Below are 9,118 nucleotides of genomic sequence, written 5' to 3' on the forward strand. Positions count from 1 at the left end.
GACAGAAGCAGGAAGATAGACAGAAGCCCAGAAGCAGAAAGAGCAGGGGAGAAATACCCCAGCCTCTCTCTTCTCTCTTTCTCCCATTTCTTGCCAATGCCTTCTATTGACCTAAAACAACCAGAAGGCTGCTGAAAAAAGAACCACGGTGATGCAAAACCCCAGAGCACACAGTATGAAAGAGAAAGGTAGAGAAGTGTGGGTAGGGAAAATGGAGAAGAATAAAAACCATGACTTCAAATAATCCTCAGTTTGAAATGGTGAGCTATTAGGGCAAATAGTATTCTTTTCATTTCACCAAGGAAGAAGTAGCTTACATAGAGTATGACATTTCAGGAGTAAGGAGTAGAAGCTCACCATGATTTTAAATAATGTTTTATTGCCTGAGCCCTAGTAGAATGCTCACATGTTGTAGGCGCTTGATAAATATTTGTTGAATGAATTGTGTATTGATTGATTACTGTATTTTGTGCAGGCATTGGGACTGGATTTTACACTCTTAGATGATTTATACTTAAGCTAAGCCAGTTCAAGTAACCAATTTGGCCTATCTCTCCTTTAAAAAATTTCATAATAGATGGGAAAATTTTCAAACTAGACAATTAAAACTAATTTCAAACCAAAAAATCATTTTTCACATACACCTTCAATTAAGAAATTTGTAATACTCAACTAGTTATTTCTGTATCAATTAAGAACAGACTCGTAGGTATGCCTGGTTATATAATAAGTGACATCGATACACTGGGACAAAATCAATGTATGTAAATTGAATCAAAGTTTAAATGCTCTAATAGGAACCAGATATCCAAAGAATGGTATTTCGTATTGTTTTGTAAAAAGCAAATGATGTGTGAAAATTATTATGTTTGTAAACCTGAATGTTCAACTCTTGGTTTGGTTAATAATAGGTGTGTCTACAGCTTGGGGTTGGATCTAAGCTCTGAGGGACCTGAAATTTATAAGTGGCGGTGGGGAGCAGGGTGGGGAAGCTCCTCTTTAAAAAAACATTACAGAATCACAACTCAAAATTGCTAGGTTTTCTTTCAGACTGTGGGTAGGAGCCCATGCAAGTGAGTGAGTTGCTCTAAAAATTCTAAAGTTTCACTCATTTACAGCAAATGTGTCTGTATTCTTTAAAAAAATTTTTTTTTAAATGTTTATTTTTCAGAGGGGGGGGAGGGGCAGAGAGAGGGGGAGACACAGAGTCTGAAGCAGGCTCCAAGCTCTGCTGAGCTGTCAGCACAGAGTCCAATGCGGGACTCGAACTCATGAACCATGAGATCATGACCTGAGCTGAAGCTGGACCCTTAACTGACTGAGCCACCCAGGTGTCCCTGCATCTGTATTCTTTATGCATACTTGCTTGCTATCTGCTGGCTACAAGGTAGGTAGACTGTGCTGACCTAAGCTAATACGTCATGCAAAATTTCATGGTTGTTTTGATTAGATAAGAGTAGATAAGGCTAGAGGGGGTCAAACGAGCCACGTGAAAATTTTGTGGTGCATGGGTTTCACTACTCCCCCACAATGTCACTACCTGGTACAATGAAAGCAAATTTCAGTCAATATTCAGTCACATACATTTATTAAACATTAAATTTATTAAACATTTCCTGGCAAAGGAGGAACCAAAAGCCAGAGCAGGACTAATATGAGGCAAGTGACACCCTCATCTAGGGCATACAATTGAAGAGGGTGCCAGAAACTCAGTAGTCGAGATAAATAAGATTTGAATGTATTGTTTTCCAAAATCAAAATTAATACAACATAGCCATAACGAAAAAAAGCAAACATTTTAAATAAATATGGGATCAATATTACTGGGTTTTCCTTTATGTTTGGCTCCAGTATGATTCTGCACAGCACTGCAGAGCGTTTCATGCAACCTCTTCCATGAGCCCGAAGCGCGAGCTTTCCATTCTTCAAGATGAGCGTGCATTCCTTGCACAAAAGGTCCTCTCTGGGCTGACTCAGCGTTCCAGAGGCAGGACTCTACCTTCTAGATGGCGTCAGACCAACAGCAATTCTCCTGGGTACCGGAGAGACCAGGTTGCAAGCTTGGATGTCGTTCTCTAGGATCATGCAAGGTTAGGAAGTGTTTAGAATGTATTTTTAGCTGCTCTACATATCTTGAATACCTTGAGAACTTATTTCTCATGTTCGCTATGCTGACTTCACAATTAACACCTATTCCTGGCATTCGCTCCGAATAAACAGCAAAATCTTGGTTGGTTGGGGGTGGTGACAAGTTCCAGTGGGACTTGACGGGGTCCTTTTCAGAACGTGGCTTTTGCTCCTCACAGTGCTGTCTGACTGCTCCATCGGTGGGTCCTCCCTGCATCCCTGATTAGCTCTCAGGCTTTGGCTAACCCTGGGACGCACCGTCTCACTCCATAGGCTCGAGTATCTTAGAGTAACTTAGAGGCACTGGGACCCTAGAATAGAGCGGGGGCACATGGCCAAGCCCCTGCCCCCACAGACAGAGCGTTCAGGGGGAAAGAGAGACAGACAATAAATAAGCAAACGTAAATATATAATATCAGAGTATCAAGCATTGATAAATGCCATAAAGAAAAATGAGGCAGTGTGAAAGGCTAGAGACTGATGAAAGGGCATTATTTCATTTAGAGTGGCCAGGCAGTCTTCTAAGACAAATGACATTTGAACAGGGACCCGAGTGCAGTAAAGCAGGAGAAGCACGTGAATATCTGGAGTGGGACAGCGTCTCCTGCAAACGAAATAGCAAGGGCACAGGAAACATGTTAGGAAAATTACTGCACTCATGTTCTAGAAGATCGAAATAAGAAAATATAAAGCACAAAAGGAAAAGCGTGACCCGAGCCGAAGTCAAGAGTCGGCCGCTTAACCGACTAAGCCACCCGCATGCACCACCCTCTCTCTCTCTAAAAATAACCAGGCCATACAACTTCCTGGCAAGGTTTTACCAATTGCTCATTGGTATTTCTTTAGTGTCTCCCGTGTTAGCTCACTGGCAAAGTGACCTCCTTCTTTTTACGGTACGGTACATGTTTCGGAGAATGGATAGACCAAGATTAATTCTACCAGTCTTTGAGTCTTTTGTAAATTTACTTCGTGTGAGTTTCCTTTTGTTGATTGATTGATTGATTGATTGCTGTTAAAATAATGCTGTGATGAACACCCTTGGATATATTTTATGTGTATGTGTGTGAGTATACCAGTGCAAGCATTTCTTGCTAATCTCAAGTCTAAGGTATAGGTCAAATGGCATGCACTTTTCTGATTATAATATACATTGCTGAAGTGCCCTACAAAAAGGTTATGCTAATTTACATTCACTACTCTTTATGAGAGTTCCTGTTTTCTGATACTCTCACTAGCATTAAAGTATTAACAATCATCCTCACCGGTTGATAAATAGAAATTATATCCTTACTATTATAATTTGCACTTCTTGTCTTTTTAGTGAGGATGAATATTTCTCTCTATAGTTATTGGCCATTGACCAAGGCAAAGGTGCTAACAATAACTGAGGATAGAAACCCTTATCTATTACCTGTCCTAATTTCAAGGGCTACCACAAGCACATACTAAGTCTTAAGGAAAGAGGTGTCCTTTCTTTATGACACTTTACTGCCATCTACTAGAAAAGTCCCATTATCAATAAACAAATAAGTCCATGATGACTCTTGTGGGAATGGTCAATGATGACCAGCAGAGTTGTGCAGTGCTCAACCTGCACATCTGTATGGGACAGCGCTGCTAATATTCCGGCTTAGCCTCTGAGTCCTGGCGTCTCGATCCAAGCTTTCATTCACTGTGAGTTAGCTCTCTGAATGAATCTAGGACATGGCCCCATTTCTCTTTCTGAGAAAGAACATATTCCTTGGGCTGTCTTAGTCCTCTCTTTCTGGTTCATTTAATCTGTCTGCAAACTTGACTCTTTCTGTGATCTGGTTGGTGCCCTTTTGTCACCTTCTTGACAGAAAGAAGTAATTCACATTTTCCTATAGAAGACCATGATTTCGGGTCATAACCCCCTCAGCTTTCCTAAATGCCAAAGAGACATGCTGTGATCATGTAGCCTATTTCTCTTTAAAATCACACACCGTTTTCTTCCTTTTTAGAATATAGGTGCCCCTCTAGGCTTGTGGCACAATATATAGAATAGTTAACATTGATTGAGTACTTACTAAAAGGACACTTTTCTCAGCTCTTTGCATGTGTGAGTTTATCATTTAACCACTAAGTGAGTTAGATGTTAATTACTAATAGTATCACTATTATCTCATTACTATTACAACTGCTGCTAGTATTTTTGGAGGCAGGTGGATAAGGCAGCGATGGTCCAAAAAAGGAAGCAAAAACTAGCAAATGTAAACTTAGGATTTAGGGCAAACATCCCATCCTCGTCTTTTCAATAAGGGAGGGCACTGAGTTTACCTACTCGGAAATATAATAGAGGAGTTTAATGCCATTGGGCAAACTCTACAACAACTCAACCCGCAAGAGGCTTGAGATAATTCAAGCCCTTTAGCTTTAGAATAAACTGATGAGGCTCACAAAAGGCTGTATCCTCGGGAAGTCGGTCCCTGTCGACCTCCCTTTAAAAGTGTACAAAGTTCATGGTTCCCCATGATCCGCTGAGCAAATGTCACATGCCTCTGATGCAGCTCATAGTCCGATGAAAAAGCAAGCAGGGGACTCTATTTGGAAATACCCAGATGAAAGTGTGTGCATATGTGTGGCGCGGCCCGGAGAAAACTTGAGGAGCACAGTAAACCCAGTTAGACGTAGTAGAGTTGGGGGACTACAAGCAGCCTTGGAAATCATAGCTGAAGACTCGGGTTGTTAAGGCCTGGAGACTGAAACGCGTTGGTGGGAGTGGTGGTCACCGACTTAGTGGTCAGACAGCTTCCAGTGGCCCACCACGATGCCCAGAACTGTGCCCTTTTCCAAAGCACATTGCTCTGTCACATTTAGAGACAAGGGCCTTAGTTTTAACATCAGGCCTGTTAATGGTTGATTATGCAGCACTGGACAACTCACTTGATCCGGTTGCATAGAGATTAGATTTCTAAATGTTCTCTGCTCCTTCACGTTCAATCGCCCAGCTGTAAGTTTCCTTCCAAACCCGGCTGTTTCTTTCCCGTCCCCACGTCCACCGAGCGTCCTCGCGGGGCCTAAGAACGGCCTTCCTTTGTGAGATGTCTCAGCCTGGGTAGGCAGCGTCTGGGGGCCCACCCAAGAAGATTTATAGTGTGGAGCTTTCTCTTAGCCGTGCTTTGACAAGGAAAATGGCAGGCAGCCAGCATCCCAAACCAAACAATTGTCAGATGGCTGGGGAAAGGAAAATAAATGTTGAGCAGAGTCAAGAACTCAATAGCTATTTCAAGGCAGTAGAAGGCATCAGTGCGTGCCTGACCCAGAGGCTCTCCCCGCTCCTGACCCCAAAGGCGTGGGGAACAGTGGCCTGGGTGCGTTCGGTCAGCCATCTGCTCAGGCCTGTGGGACCACCACCAGTGAGGGTGGGGTTTCGGCTGCTACTGAGGGATCTCTGCACGTCTCTCGGGCCAGCAAGGATGCTTTCTGAAACTCTTGTTATCCGCATTGTCAGGGCACAGAGTGCTTCTCTTATTAATCTTGGGATGCAGAAATATGTCCCTCAAGCTCACAGGGTCTTTTTGATGACATATGTTTGTTTCCTTGACCAATTACTCCCTGCATCCATCTACCACACTGTGGGGTTGACATTTTTTTTCTTTCTCCTAGATTGAAAATCAGAGATAAATGACTTATTTTCACTCTATTCCTCAATCTGGGAGACAGGATTGCTTTCCACCCCCACCTCTCTCTTTATTTATGCTCATACTTACATCAAGTTTTATATGTTTTATAGGGATCTTGTGATCCGAATATTGTGTATTTGGGACTCTCTTTGCTCCATTTGTGTGGAGAGTCTATCTTGGCAGATGCAATCTAGCCAATTTAGATTCTTCAGGTACTGAACTTAATTTCCGATTTCTTCCTTTGTTTATTTGTCCATCTTTTTCCCCCCTCTCGCCCATTTCCTCCTCCCATGTCTTTTTCTTTTTCTTCCATCAGAATGTTTTGCTCTGTATTATACTCTGTGATAGCAGAGCACAGTAAATACATCAACAGAGATAAATTTTACAGATGTGTGTTTCCTGATTGCTATGATCTCATACTTACTAAGCTTTCTTATGAAGAAGACATTGTGAATTTTTGGAATCTGTGGCAGATGAAAAGAAACCACGTTTTGTTTCTAGAAAAACTTGAAAATAACCAGAGGATAAAACAGGAAATGGCCATTTTGAGACGTCCTCTCAAACACAAATGCCTTCAGGGCTCATCAGGTAAATGCGTTTACCTGTTCAAAGCGAGGCAGTTGAGAATGGTGGAGTCTGTGGCTGACCTAGAATTCTGTGCCTAAGTTCATTCAAATTTAGTTTTAATTTATATATATATATATATATATATATATATATATATACACATATATTTTAACCAGGACTTCAGCTACTCAAAGTAAATTTGTAGACCCAGGGCAGTAAGTTTGCAATTACTTCTTTGGGTAAACATGACTTCTATTTTACGATATTTCTCCAGGGAATCTGGTCCTTGTCCTGGAATAAGATTATGGTGTCTCTCACCATAGAGCTAGTCAAGCCACACTCCTCTTCTTGATCTCATTGCTTTAAAAATAAACCAAAAATTCTTCTGGCATTTAATGTTCTCCTTAATCTGACCCAACATGGTTTTATGCCCATATCTTTTTCTGTATCCCCCTTTAAATTTTTGCCAATCTCACCTACTCATATTTTCTTTATATATATATGTATACACCCATATATACATATACACATATACATATGTGTATGTATACACATATACATGTATATATATACACATATATATATATATATAAATTTATTTTTGAGAAAGAGAGAGAACACGAGTGGAGGAGGGTCAGAGAGAGAGGGAGACACAGAATCTGAAGCAGGCTTCAGGCTCTGAGCTGTTGGCACAGAGCCCAACGCGGGGCTCGAACTCACGGACTATGAGATCATGACCTGAGCTGAAGTCGGACGCCCAACTGACTGAGCCACCCCGGCGCCCCCCCACTCCTATTTTCTTAAACATGCCCTATTCTTTCATTCTTTCCTACTACCCACGTGCTTTTGTTGATATCTCATCTTTCCCCCATCTTTGTAGACACTCCGCTTGTTGTTCAAAACCTTGATTTAAACCACCTTTACTGAGTTCTAGAGTCTACATTTACAGCCCCTTGCTCTGTGCTCTCCTAACACTTTATGGAAATGTCTTGCAAGTTAGGGTGACACGTGTCTTGGTTTGCCCTGGATTGCCTCTGTTTATGCTTTGCTGTCCCAGCGTAATTATTACCTTATATTGGTCATGTTAATTGTAACACTTGCTTACATTTCTGCCTTAAGTTTAGGTGCATTTTTATCTTCGTTGGAACAAAGATCATCCTTGTATACCCAATGGCCAGGCTAACCTATTTCTGTGACATTCATGGGAGCCATTTAAGGCAATTAGTGAATCTTATCTCATTTACCTATGAATAGGAAGAAAGAGTCAAAGATATAGTGTGTTTTATAAACAGCCCAGAGGTTAAGTGACTCTCATCCTTCGGCATTTGTCGTTCTTTGTTTGTTTGTTTGGAGAAATTGGACTCTGGTTCTTTCTTGCATTTAGATATTGGTAAGGGAGAACAGATTATGGGACCATACGTCTTAAGAGCAAGGAAGAACCTTACGTGATTATCTGTTCAAGTTTCCTCCCTTCACTCATATAGATAATCTTGGAGGGGACACCTACCACATTTGACCTCTGTACCCTCTTTTCCCTTCTACACAGAGTGTAGTTTTCTTTAGTGCCACACCTACCTTTCAGTAGCAGGACCGCTTGAACTAGGGTGAGGTCAGTGAGGTACCTAGGGTGAGGTCAGTGAGGTACCTAGGGTGCAGAATTTAAGGAGGCAGGCACTGTCAAGAGTTATGCAAGAACAGCATCAGCAGTGACAGAGTGCCTTCTTAAACAGTATGCCCTCAATGCCTTGCTTGTCCCAAGACCCTTGTTCTGGTTTGGCTAGGAAATGGTGGGGCTGACCCGATTTCTGTCCCCAAGTATGGACATTTGACTCAAGCCTGGTCAAAGAGCTTTCTTCAGCCACAGTGATTGACTGAAAGAAAGTCATGTGGCATAGAGAACCAGTAAGATTCTCTTCTGGGATTCCTGGGAAAGCAGTGTCTCTCTCTGGTGTGGTCTGAATTGAGATGGAAGCCTTGAAATGCTGGGCCATACGTGAAGCAGCCTGCAGGAGAATGGAGCCACAGCAGAAAGGAGCAGACTCAAGGGCAGAGAAGGGCTGCCTCTTAATGTATTGGTTAAGCACCTAATTTATCCTAGAATGTTTAGGTACATAGTCAATAAATAACTCTTCACACACACACACAGCCTTGGTGTTCTCCTACATGCCCATGCATAAGTTGGGTTTCTGTTTATTTGCTACTGTCCATAAATATGAAAGGATGAAGACCCAGTTGAGATGACACTTGCTCTTGGTCACACGACTGCAGTCAACTGTAGAGAGTAAAGCTGGACCTATACTTATCAGTGCAGAATTTCTTCATTCCTTTCCATGGTCTCTGATGTTCACCCACACCACATTATAGTTAGAGCATTGGACCACTCATTCAAAGTGCATTTGACAGAAATAACAAGTTACGAGTATTTAGGAGGCAGGAACCTATAGTCGATTTAAAATATTTTTAGTGTTTATTTATTTTTGAGAGAGAGAGACAGAGCATGAGTGGGGGAGGGGCAGAGAGAGAGAGAGAGACAGAATTGGAAGCAGCTCCAGGCTCTAAGCTGTCAGCATAGAGCCCAATGTGGGGCTCAAACTCATGAACTTCAAGATCATGAGTGAGCTGAAGTCAGACACTTGACTGACTGAGCCACCCAGGGGCCCAGTACACTTGATTTTTTAAAGACAATTGGTATTTTCAGATTAATTTACTTCCCAGCTTATTATGTTAAGTAAATTAAAGTGCTAAAGCCAAAAGAGATAAAGCTAAAATGAACCCAGGTC

The sequence above is a fragment of the Panthera uncia genome, chromosome D4 (genome assembly GCF_023721935.1).
Source record: "Panthera uncia isolate 11264 chromosome D4, Puncia_PCG_1.0, whole genome shotgun sequence".
NCBI classification, from domain to species: Eukaryota; Metazoa; Chordata; class Mammalia; order Carnivora; family Felidae; genus Panthera; species Panthera uncia.